General features: G+C 41.8%; 1 protein-coding gene across 5 annotated transcripts in view; it reads left to right on the plus strand.

Annotated features, from left to right (window-relative positions):
- Positions 1 to 8,430: 8,430 nt before the first annotated feature.
- NNT (nicotinamide nucleotide transhydrogenase) overlaps positions 8,431 to 13,197 on the plus strand; it is a 101,213-nt gene continuing 96,446 nt past the window's right edge. The window contains exon 1 of one of the 5 annotated variants that reach the window (XM_054486921.2): positions 8,431 to 8,548. The gene's annotated coding sequence lies outside the window, so the exon portion shown is untranslated. Of the gene's footprint in view, positions 9,090 to 13,197 lie in introns of all 5 variants that reach the window. The other 4 variants (XM_054486924.2, XM_054486923.2, XM_054486925.2 and 1 more) reach the window with 4 other exon arrangements.

Genomic DNA, 13,197 nt, shown 5'->3' on the forward strand with positions numbered 1-13,197 from the left:
GAATTTATAGTTACTTCTCAGGTCTGACAAGTTTAAACCCTGAAATTAATTGTTCCCTGAGGCTTTCTAAAATTTTTGAGTTAATGCTACAAATTCCTACAATTTGTCCTCTACTCAAAAGCCACTACAGAGGGATGTAGTGCCTAAACTGTCACCTAACAGTAGAGTGTGCCAGCAATGCAATCCTTAGAGTACCTTGGCCACTCTGTCAGATAAAAAGATCACTTGAAAGGGGACTTGACAATTAACATGCCAAATAAATGTTGAAAACACTGAATAAAGATGAGGTGTGGGGTAAGGGAGATGAAAAACCTCTTTATCCCAAATTCAGGATGGCATCCTGAACCTTGAACGTTTGCTTCCATTGATAAGAAATGATTTCATGGAATTGCTTTCTTAATCTACAGGCAATTCATTTGACAAATTTATGCCACAGGAAAAGAGGCACTAATGAATATTTTAAGTAAGCTGAATGTACCAAATGTACCTTACTTTTATTTTTTAGATTGTGAGAGTGAGGGACTTAGTCTCAGAATAATTACAATACTTAACATTTTTTTTCTAATTTTACAAAGAAACATTGAAAAAACAGCAAATTTGGAAGAATTTTATATACTTACCTGTGTATCTACCACCTAGATTCTACCATTACTATTTTACTACACCTGTCAGGCTTATTTTTTTAATTAAACATTTTATTTTGAGATAATTGGAGATTCACATGCAGTTGTAGGAAATAATACAGAGAGATCCCCTGTAGGCTCTACCCAGTTTCCCCCAATGGTAATATTTTGCAAAACTATAGTACAATATCATAACCAGGGTATTGACATTGATGTAATCAAGATATAGAACATTTCTATCACAAGGATTTCTCAGGTTGGCCTTTTATAGCCACAGCTACATCTCTTTTACCCTCATCCCCTCCTCAAACTCTGGCAACTACCAATCTGTTCTCTATTTTGATAATTTCATTTTTTCAAGAATATTATATAGGGGGCTAGGTGCGGTGGCTCATGCCTGTAGTCCCAGCACTTTGGGAGGCCGAGGCAGGCGGATTGCTTGAGGCCAGGAGTTGAAGACTACTTTGGCCAACATGGTGAAACCCTGTCTCTATTAAAAATGCAAAAATTAGCTGGGCATCGTGGCACATGTGCTACTTGGGAGCCTGAAGTGGAATTGCTTGAACCCAGGAGGTGGAGGTTGGTGTGAGCCGAGATTGAACCACTGCACTCCAGCCTGGGCGACATAGGGAGATTCGGTCTCAACAACAACAACTATATATATACACATTATAAATATATATAATAATACATATACTAATATATATACACATTATATATTAAATATAATATATAATTAATTAAATTATATATTTAAATAATTAAATTATACATTTATTTATAATTAAATTAAAATAATTTAAATAATTAAATTATGTATTAAATATAATATATAATATATATATATAGCTATATAATCTATAATTATAGATTATAGCACTTTGGGAGACTGAGGCAGGAGGACCACCAGAGGCCAGGAACTTAAGACCAGCCTGGACAACATAATGAGACCTTTGTTTCTACAAATAAAAGAGAATGTTACGTAAATGGAATAGTAAGTATGTAATCTTTTAAGACTGGCTTTTCCCTCTTAGCATAATTCTCTGGGGAGTGATCCAAGTTGTTGAGTGTTTCAGTAATTCATTCATTTCCATTGCTGAGTAGTCTTCCATGGTAAGCATGTATAACAGTCTGTTTAACCATTCACCTGTTGAAGGACATATGGGCTGTTTCCAGTTTTTGGCTCTTATGAATAAAGCTACTATGAACAATTATGTAGAGGTTTTTGTGTGAACATACATTTTTGTTTCTCTGTGACAAATGCCTAGGAGTATAAATGGTAGAACCATATGGTAGTTACAGGTTTTTTAAAGAAACCATCAAACTGTTTTCCAGTTTGACTATATCATTTTATACTCTCAGCAGCAATGTATGAATAATACAGTTTCTCCCCACCCTTGCCAGATTTTGATATTATCGCTATTTTTCTTTTTAGGCATTTTTTTTTTTTTTTTTTTTTGGACAAGGTCTGGCTCTATTGCCCAGGCTGGAGTGTAGTGGTACAATCCTGGATCCTAGCTCACTGCAACCTCTGCCTCTCAGGCTCAAGCCATCTTCCCACCTCAGCCTCCTGAGTAGCGGAAACTACAGGCACATGCCACCACGCCCAGCTAATTTTTGTATTTTTTGTAGAGACTGGGTTTCGCCATATTGCCCAGGCTGGTCTCGAACTTGTGAGCTCAAGCAATCTGCCCGCCTCGGCCTCCTAAACTGCTGGGATTACAGGTATGAGCCACTGTGCCCAGCCCTGTTTAGGCATTCTTATAGATACGTAGTGGTTGTCTCATTGCAGTTTTAATTTTCCCTTCCTTAACGGCGAATAATGTTGATCGTCTTTTCATGTGCATGTATTCCTCTTCTGTGAAACGTCTCTTTATACCTTTTGCCCATTTTCTATTTGAATTTTGTTTTACTGTTAGGTTTTAAGAGTTTTGAAGAAATATATATATATTTCTTAAATATGTATTTCTTAAAAAAATAAGAAAATATTTCTTAAATATTTTCTTAAATATTTATATATTTCTTAAATATATATTTATATATTTCTTAAATATACATAAATTTATATATATATAACTGATTGACTCTTTTGCAGAGCTAAATTTTTTTTTGCTTTTGTTTTGTTTTGTTTCTTGTTTTGAGACGGAGTCTCACTCTTTTGCCCAGGCTAGAGTGCAGTGGCGCAATCTTGGCTCACTGCAACCTCTGCCTCCTGGGTTCAAGCGATTCTCCTGCCTCAGCCTCTCGAGTAGCTGGGATTATAGGCACTTGCCACCATGCCCAGATAATTTTTGTATTTTTAGTAGAGACGGGATTTCACCGTGTTGGCCAGGATGGTCTCAAACTCCTGACCTCAACTAATACGCTCATCTTGGCCTCCCAAAGTGCTGGGATTACAGGAGTGAGCCATAGCACCTGGCCTTTTTTTTTTTTCTTGACAAGGTTTAATTTATCAGTTTTTCCGTTTGTAAATAATGCTTTTTTAGTCCTTCAACATAAATAAGGTAAAAAAATAACGCTTTTGGTGTCAAGACTATTCCTAGGTCCTGGAGATTTCATCCTATTTTTTTCTGAAAGTTTTATGGTTTTACATGTAACTGTGTATTCCATCCTGACTTTATTGTAAAAATCTGTGAGACTTAGGTTGAGGTTCATTTTTGTTTGACTGCAGATGTCCAACTGTATTAGTACCATTTGTTGAAAAGACTATCTTTCCTTTGTTGAATTGCTTTCGCACCCTTGCCAGAAGTCAGATGCATTTTTTAAAACCTATGATGGGCTAGACTCTGGGCTATATTCTTTACGTAAATTCTCTTCTCCTCTTCACAATGGCCTGTTAAATAGTTATTGTCTCCATATTTTTTATAGTTGAACTTTCCCAAGGGTACTCAGCCAGACTCAGGATTCAATCCAGTCTTCTTCCATAGTGGCTGCTGCTTATTGATCTAGCTAACTTTTATTTAGCGTTCGTTATGTGCCAACACTGTGCCAAGCTTGAGGAAACAGGAGTTGCACAAGGCTTCCTAGAATACTTCACAGAGGAAGAGAAAAAAGCTACACCTTAAAGGATGAACATAAGCTTGCAAAGAAAAGGTAGAGCAGGGAGAGCGTTCTAGACTGAAGGAAAAGCATGCGAAAGGCAAGGAAGTATGGAATTGCTCCATACATTCAAGAAACATCCAGTGTTTTGCTGTAGCTAAAAGGAGGGTAGTAGGGAATTTTCTCATGTTTGGCTTGAAATGTTTGTGGATATCTCAATGGCAATGACCAGCAGGCAGTTGGCTGCAAGAGTCTGGAGCTTAGGAGAGAGGTCTGGGCTAGAGATTGAGCTTTGGGAGTGGTCCTAGCACAAGTAACATTGTACACAGAGAAAGTATTAGAGTTAATAGGAGAGAGGGCCAAGGGAACATCAGAAACATGTGCACATTTAAGTGGTAAAATAATTGAGAATGAGCTGGGTGTGGTGGTGCACACTTGTAATCCCCGCTACTTTGTGAGTCTGAGGCAGGCAGATCACTGGAGGCCAGGAGTTCAAGACCAGCCTGGCCAACATGGTGAAACCCCATCTATCAAAAATACAAAATCAGCCAGGTGTGGTGGTGGTCACCTGTAATTCCAGCTACTTGGGAGGCTGAGGCAGGAGAATCACTTGAACCCATGAGGCAGATGTTGCAGTGAGCTGAAGTCACCCTACTGCACTGCAGCCTGGGCTACAGAGTGAGACTGTTTCAAAAAAAAAAAAAAACAAACAAACAAAAAAAGAAAAAGAAAAAAAAAGAATTGATAATAAATGGTACGAGGAGAGGAGATAGGAGAGTATAACAAACCAGTGGAGGTGAGATATTCTGGTTTTTATTTTTCTATTATGGGTAACATGATGTAGCATAAAAAAAGATCTTCAAAGAGATGATGCTTTGCAAAACTTATATTAAATTAGAATTTTTAATCAAACGCAAAATTTAAAAAGTGAAATATTATAAAAATGTTAAGCATGTTAAAGCAAACTAAATATGGCCTGAGAAAGACTCTGTACTTCTATATTTGAGTCTTTGTGGATGAACTGTAATCTAACTTAATAAGCAAAATTGAAAACCTAACTTAATAACTATGCACCTGTAACAATAGCTGAGTGGTGGCCAATCCCAGCAGCCATACTTCAACCACTCATAGACTACTGAATGTTCAAACTGCATTCAAATAAGGCAAACGCTGAGCTGTAACCAGTCTCACTGTTTCTGTACCTTATTTCCAATTCCTGTACTTCACTTTACCTTTTTTGTCTATAAATTTATTCTGACCACAAGGCACCCCTGGAGTCTCTGTGAATCTGCTGTGATTCTGGGGGCTGCCCGATTCATGAATGGTTCATTGCTCAATTAAACTCCTTTAAATTTAATTTGGCTGAAGTTCTTCTATCAAGTACTATTATGGGGTTTTATAATCAAGTAGTTTGATAATAGTGATAAATATATGATATATAGAAATTGCAGGAAAAGTTCAATTAGTTGAGTGTTTATTAAACCAGTAAACCAGGTATATAACTAAGGAAATTTTTCCCGAATTATTAATACAAAATGACTTTCACCTGAATTTCCCCCAAATAATTTGGATTTTCACTTTAAACTCAAGAACTGGCAAATCCATCCCTCTTCAAAAAACAAAGAAACTCCCCCCCAAAAACCCCCAAAACCCTCTTTACAGTGTGTTACCCTTAAACACACAGAATGCCCAGGTAGTGGGCTGAATAGTGTTCCCCCTCAAAGTATTTGTGTCCACCTTTATTTGGAAATACAGGCTTTGTAGATGTAATTAGTCAAGGATCTCAAGATAGAAACCATCCTGGATTTAGGGTGGTCCTTAAGACCACTGACTGGTATCTTTATAAGAGAGAGGAGAGGGAGGTTTGGACACAGGCACATAGAGAAGAATGCAATGTGAAGATGGAGGCAGAGATTGGCTGCATTTATAAGCCAAGGAACACCAAGGACTGCTGACAACCAACAGAAGCTCTGGCAGAGGCATGGGATGGTTTCTCCCTCAATGCTTCCAGAAGGAATCCACCCTGCCAATCCCTTCATTTTGGGCTTCTGACCTCCAGAACTGTGATAGAAATGATTCCTGTTGTTTTCAGCCATCCAGTTTGTGGTAATTTCTTACAGCAGCCCTAGGAAACTAACATAGCTTCTACTCCTCACCAGCTTCCCAGACCCTCTAAACTATGATTACACAGATAATTTTCTTTTTTTTTTTTGAGACGGAGTTTCACTCTAGTCACTCAGGCTGGAGTACAATGGCATGATCTTGGCTCACTGCAACCTCCGCCTCCTGGATTCAAGCGATTGTCCTGCCTCAGCCTCCCAAGTAGCTGGGGTTACAGGCACCTGCCACCATGCCTAGCTAATTTTTATATTTTTAGTAGAGATGGGGTTTCACCATATTGGCCAGGCTGGTCTCGAACTCCTGACCTCAGGCAATCCGCCTGCCTTGGCCACAAAGTGCTGGGATTATAGGCGTGAGCCACCGTGCCTGGCCAATTTTTTATATTGATTTAAAAATCCATAGGTTTTTGTAATTGGTACTTACTATATGCAAAGGGCAATATTCACAGTAGTATGCTACGGGCTAGTTTTTTAGATGCTCACAGAAATTTCAAATGCAAACTAGTTTTACTTATGTAGCTTAAACAAATGCCAATTGTTGAACTTTGTGCTTGCTCTTTAATATCAGTTCTATTTTTTCTTCCAGTTAATGTTGATTAGCATCAGCTCATTTAGTCAGTTAACATTTATTTCCTAAAATCAAACACTCTTGATTGGTTAGCCTGGGAGAAGAGGGCTAAGATTAAGGTTAGTGATGGTTCCCTTAAAACCTGTTGAGTGTCCGCAATGAAATCTAAGAATCCCATCTCTCTGGGGCTGTTCACTTTACTAATAATTATTTATAAAAGGGAAGCTGAGACAATAAATGGCCAATAACCATGTAACAATAACCACAATGAAAAGACATTAAAGCTACCTTTTCTCTAGCCTGATTTTACCTAGATGCTGGGTTTTGGTAACAAGCCATCACTAGAGGTCAGTTTTTGATTACATGTCTTCTCAGGTTCAGCCTATGTTTTGATTTTTGGCTACTGGGCACCTCTCTGGTTTTTAGGCTTTAAAGCAGATCCAAATGTTATATTATAGTCTTGTACATGTTTCATCCTTTTTGCTTCTGATAGATTAGAACTCTAATTATTAAAAACTATTTTTAAGCATTTGTGACTACAAAAACTCCTAAACTTCAAAGGGTTTAAATTTTGATGTTTATCCTAATTTTTAAATATTTTAAAAATTATTCAATAATAGAACAATCTGTAATGAAAACTTACACATATGTGAGAGGTACTATTTTAAGATGAGAGTTTGCAGGTCAGGATAGTCAGGGAGGAAAGAATAGATGTCAGAGTGGGAAAGGCCCTCAAAACTTAATAAGGAATATCAAATCTCTACAAAAATTTTATTCAAGACAGTGTCTAAGACTTAGAAGCAACTAACCTAAAAGCAAACTTTTGGAACTTAATCCTATTTTCATTGGGGACTCCGTTTATGAATAATATGCTGTAATTATACGTAGAAGCTTAGGGACTGAAACAGCATTCCAAATGACAAATGTTTTCACCCAAAGAAATGGCACCCAAATTATGTTGTACAAGTAAGCAGAATAAAATAATCATATGCTTGTTATTAAAATTATCATATGCCTACCATTCATGATTTTCAAAAGTGAAAAACAGTATGTTATCTTTGAGTTTGTTTTCATGTGATATAAACTTTTAAGCAAGTCAAATTAAATAATGTACTGAGCATTAATTTAAGCCAGGATTTTTCAGCCTCAGCACTATTGACATTTGGGGCTGGATAATGCTTCATCTTGAGGGGCTGTGCAGTGTGAGGTGTTCAGTAATATCCCTGGCCCCAACCCATCAGGTAGGTCCCCTCTCCAGTTGTGACAACCAAAATGTCTCTAGACATTGCCAAATATCCCTCGGAACTAAACTGCCCCAGTTGGGAACCACGAATTATTAATCCCTAAAAGACAAAGCAGCAACTCCTGACTCCTACCAAAAGTTTTAAATCAATAACTTAGTTTAAAATCCTTATCCATTACTAATCCCACTTCATTGTACCTTCAGTGTCTGGAAACCGTCCCTATGGTCACACTTGCCACGGCTCATTATTATTTTAAAATATGGGGCTGTGTCATTTCCTGTCTGTGAGTTTGGACTGCAGTGGGAATCCATTAGTTGAATGACCTTCTGTGTAGGTTAATCACAAGACAAGTTCTCAAACTAAGGGTTTCCCTGCAGCTCATTTCTTTTTAAAGTTATGGAATACCTGTTCTGCTTATGCCTTTTAGATTCATAATTATTTTTCTTGTATCAAAATTTCAATTAATAGAAAGAAATGACGTTACTGACACTTCATGATGATTAAGTTTTGGGCAAGTGAACCATTTTACACTCTATTTTTTATTCCTCCCACTTTTAGTCAGAATACACCTGCAGAATAAGTAACAGAACTGTGTGAAAAGAACGACTAGGTCATTACGGTTAATAGTTTTACAAAAACAGCCGAGGCCTGGTCTGGAAAGCTCACAACCTCCACCCAGATGCTTTCCAGCCTCGGGGATATTCGTACTAGCAGTGACACTAGCCAGCTTCCTCTAGGCTGGCTCTGATGTTGGAAGACAAGCACGGAGATGTGTGTTACTTTTCAAGCCTGGACATCGTTTCTGAGGAATTTAACTCCACCTCTCCTGCCAGAATGGAAAATCAACGCCCCCATTCCCGCCCTTCACCAACCCTTCTCCGCCTGCCCCTTTCCCTTGGGTCCTCTCCTGTTACAGAAGTTCTGATTTTTCCTAGCGAGCTGGAGGAAAGGCAGGTACCCGGAGTGGAGTTATATTACCTGTTTCTTTGTTCTGATGGGACCCCAGAGAGGAAATCAGGCTTTGTAATTGGTTCTTCAAGGGGAGAAGCAAATGTGTCCCTGAAAACTTCAGCTGCCGCATTTGGCATCAGGTTTGATTGACAAGGACTGGCGGAGCGAAAGCGCGGAGGCTGGGCTGGGGGCCGCGGGCCGAAGCAGAGACAAAGAGGTTTTGCCTGTCCTCGAGAGTGGAAGGGCCCCTGGGGGTAACTAGCCTTTGAGCTCAAAGGGGCATTTCGTGAGGTCGCCTTTTGGTTCGGAGAGCGCGCGGCGATCGGGTGGAAGGGGCCTGGCGGGAAGAAAGCCTGGGCGGGTAAGGGGCGCCCGCCGAGGTGGGAGCGGAGCTGCAGTCACGTGGCCGCCCGCCGCCGCGGAGTTGGGGCTGTTCTTCCGGGTTGGAGGCGCAGCGCCGCGGGGCCCAAGCCCGGGTCTGCCAGCGGGACGTCCCCTCGCGGCCCGCAGGACACAGCCCAAGGCTGTCAGCCTCCCGGCCCAGGTGAGCGCGACGGCACCGGCGGGTGCGGCAGCCGGGGCGCGCGCCTAGGGCGCAGCTGGGAAGGGGGCTCAGGCCTTCCCTGAAGACCATGGCCCTCGCCGGGAGAGAGACCTGTCAAAGAGCAAAGTGGGGCGGGGTCGGCGGTGTCCCGGGCGCAGGGTGCACTGGGGTGGGCGCAGGGTGCACTGGGGTGTCCGCAGGCCGCAGGCTTAGGTGGGGAAGAAGAACCGTGCCTCTTGGGATCCCTTTCTCGTCTCCTGCTGGGGCGATGTCGAAGGGAGTGGGCTGGTGGATTTGGGAACTGGGTCCCCACAGAGGGCAGGGAACGAGGCGGCAGCTGTGCAGGTGCAGATATTTGCAGCTTTGGGGGACAGCGAGAGTCGTACGGGGTCATTTCGGCCCTCAAGATCGGGGGTGGTGGAGAGGGAGGTCATAGAGGACTTTCGATGGGCGGTTCACCCAGAGAGGTGGCAGCTGGATGCCCCTGAGGTGTGCTTGACCCTTGAGGGAGTTCGGAGAGGGTGTCCGGCTGGGGACATAGGAGATTGCTAGCACAAATTGTGAGTGTGAGTCGGGGCGGTCTGGCGGTGGTGGGTACAAGTTTCTGGGGCCTAGGCTGGTGAGGAGGAAGAGACAGCGGAGAGGGCGACCTGGGCAGAGCTAGTTCAAACTCAACAGCCGGAATGACTATTTGCAGCCGTGGCCAATCGGCTTCCTAGGGAGGTTATAAATAGCGGTCTCGTGCAGATGCCAGCGGGTGGCAGTTAGTTGCCGAGCAAGGGGCGGCACCGGTGGCAGTAGCCGTGACACCGGTGGCTTTGGGTGAGGTCACGGCGCCTGCCAGCCGAAGCTGGCTCAGTAGGGTATTGTGTCCTTGCTGGTATGTCTCGCTTTTAAAAGCGTGACTTGTTTATGGTTGCCGGTGTCCTTTATTCACCCTGTGGCGCTGGCCAGTCCTTAGGTGGTCTGTTTGTCAGGAGTCTTGTGGGACAGACTTATTCGGAGCAGCGCGTGGGGCTTAGGTGCCTACCTACTCTTCTTATTTAAAGTGTGCCCCTTTTCTTCATTGCACCCCTTTTATTTGCAAACCTTGACTTTTTATTAACAGGCAGTTTAGGATCACCTTCTTTCCAGCAGGTGCGCTTAGGCGGCTTACCTTGGTGATAGAATCAGTTTTCCACAAGGCTACACAAACATTTCCTTTTCAAAGGAAATTTTCTGAAAATCCTTGGAAAATGTGCTCAATAGGTACTTAGGCTTAAGGTCACCTAGCCCTATTCATTCAATCAAAAATACTGAAAGTCTCTGTGTTGTGCAAAGCACTGGGGGAGAGTAATACCAAAGTGAATATAACAGCTCATAAAGATATTCTCAATCCTGGCAACAACCCTGAGAGGTAGGTGCTGTTATTGTATTTTTTCAAGTCTTGCTCTGTTGTCCAAGCTGGAGTACAGTGGCACAATCATGGCTCACTGCAGCCTGGAACTCCTGGGCTCAAGTGATTCTTCCGCCTCAGACTCCCAAGTAGCTGGGACTTCAGGCTTGCACCACCATGCCCTGCTAATTAATTTTTTTTTTCAGCAATGGGGGTCTCACTGTGTTGCCCAGGCTAGTCTTGAATTCTTGGCTTCAAGCGGTCCTCCCCACTAGCCTCCCAAAGAGATGGCATTATAGGTGTGAGCCACCACCCTTGCTGGGTGCTATTATTCCCCCTTTTAAAGATGAGGAAATTAAGTACAGAGAAGTTAAGTGACTTCCCAAGGTCACACAGCCAATAAGTTGTAGAGTGGGGGCTTCCAATCCACAGATCCAGAGCTGACTCTCTTAAATATCTGTGGTCCCTCTTTAGGTTGGGTGCTTGCCCTCAAGGATTTTACTGTCTAATAATAGGGGAAATAACCTATATAAGTTACATTAAACATACATATGAAAGCAATGCTTAAAAAGTTATGCTTTTTTCCCCTAATTTTGAGTTATAAAGTGTTTTTCTTATTGCTTCAAAGCCACAGGAGCACATGGATGAATGAGAGCTTTACAGTGAAGATGGAGGCAAATGTGATGATTAAGATGGAGTATTATCTTTTGTATGAACCTGTACAGGCCAATGATAAGATAGTTTAAATATTCTCTATCTTTCAGGGCCATTTGTATTTGGTTTAGACTTAATGATATGTATTGCTCTTGCCAAGAAATGACCTCCTGATCTCTGCCCTGTATGTTCACAGTTGAATCAAGTGGAATTTTTCACAGAAATTGGCCTATGAAGGCTTTGGCCCTACTGATGTCTGATGCCCCTGCCAGGGATCTGCTGAACATCAGATTACCATTTTCCAACTAGAAGGAACAAATTTTCCAGATTTCCCGCCATGAAATAGGACTTCAGTTTTATAGCATAACAAAGTCTCATCTAATCATAAAATTTCTAGAGACTAAAATGGCCTTTGAAACCTGTGCTCTTTTTATAGTTGAGCTAACTGAGGCAGGGGGAGGTTCAGGTCGAACAGTAAGTGAGTGGCGAATTTGGACAATACAGGACTCTATTAAAGCTCAGGTCACTCTTTTGCTGATGAGGTCTGGGAACTCTTTGTCAGCCCTATAAAAATGGTGGTTGTTGGGGAGTTGGGATGATCTAAGAAGAGAAACATGGGTAAGTGGGGAGGTTGGGATAGGAGTAGGTCACTCAGTAATGGTGGGGAAAAAAAATTTCACTCAAGACAAGAATAATCTTTTACACATCTTTGCATCTCCCTTAGTTCTTGGCATAGATTCGGTAGAGGTTTTGAATGTGTAGCTGAATTTTGAACTAATTTTCTCTTTATTCTCAGCCATGATAACTCTAGATGTGACCCATGAATGAATGAGTAGGGTATTTTTGAGACTTGAGAATACTTTAGGACTGAAATGAAATGACATGATATGTGGAAACACTTTGAACATGTAAAGCTGTCTGTCCAAATGCAAATAATTATTCATACATATTTTTAACTGCATGCCAAAACACATCTTGCATTCTTTCTTCCTTAGCTATTTTTCATTTGATTCTCTTCATCTCAAACAGCTTTCCCTTCCTTTTCTGAGCTCTAAAAGAGGACACAGTCTCATTCTTTGATCCTTCAAAGGACTCTGAGCTTGTGTTACTCTGTTACTCTACTTTGTAGTGTTATTTGTTGACTTCTTATCTCCAGGAAAATTCCAGTTTGATTCTGCAAGTGCTTCTTAATGGCAAAACTCTGCCCTTGGTATATATTTGTTGAATTAAGGGGCATCTTATGAATAAATGCTCCCTGGATTAAAAATTTCCATTACCAGTGCTGATTTCTGGTATTTTAAAGATGTTTCTTCAGGGAGTTGTGGAGGTAGGAGGTTTTTTTTTTTTTTTTTTTTTTTGAGACAGAGTCTTGCTCTCTCGCCCAGGCTGGCAGGCTGGCAAGCTGGAGTGTAGTGGCATGATCTCGGCTCACTGCAACCTTCGCCTCCCAAGTTCAAGCGATTCTGGTGCCTCAGCCTCATGAGTAGCTGGGACTACAGGTGCGCACCATCACTCCTGTCAGGACTCTGAGCCCAAGCTAAGCCATCATAACCCCTGTGACCTGCACGTATACATCCAGATGGCCTGAAGCAACTGAAGAACCACAAAAGAAGTGAAAATGGCCAGTTCCTGCCTTAACTGATGACATTCCACCATTGTGATTTGTTTGTGCCCCACCCTAACTGATCAATTGACCTTGTGACATTCCTTCTCTGGACAATGAGTCTCAGGAGCTCCCCACTGAGCACCTTGTGACCCCCACCACTGAATGCAAGAGAAAACCTCCTTTAACTGTAATTTTCCACCACCTACCCAAATCGTATAAAACTGCCCCACCCCTATCTGTCTTTGCTGACTCTCTTTTCGGACTCAGCCCACTTGCACCCAAGTGAAAACAAACAGCCTTATTGCTCACACAAAGCCTGTTTGGTAGTCTCTTCACACGGACGTGCATAACAACGCCTGGCTAATTTTTTGTATTTTTAGTAGAGATGAGGTTTTGCCATGTTGCCCAGGCTGGTCTTGAACTGCTGAACTCAGGCAACGCCTCCCAAAGTGCTAGGATTACAGGCATGAGCC

The sequence above is a fragment of the Pongo pygmaeus genome, chromosome 4 (assembly GCF_028885625.2).
Source record: "Pongo pygmaeus isolate AG05252 chromosome 4, NHGRI_mPonPyg2-v2.0_pri, whole genome shotgun sequence".
Classification (NCBI taxonomy): domain Eukaryota; kingdom Metazoa; phylum Chordata; class Mammalia; order Primates; family Hominidae; genus Pongo; species Pongo pygmaeus.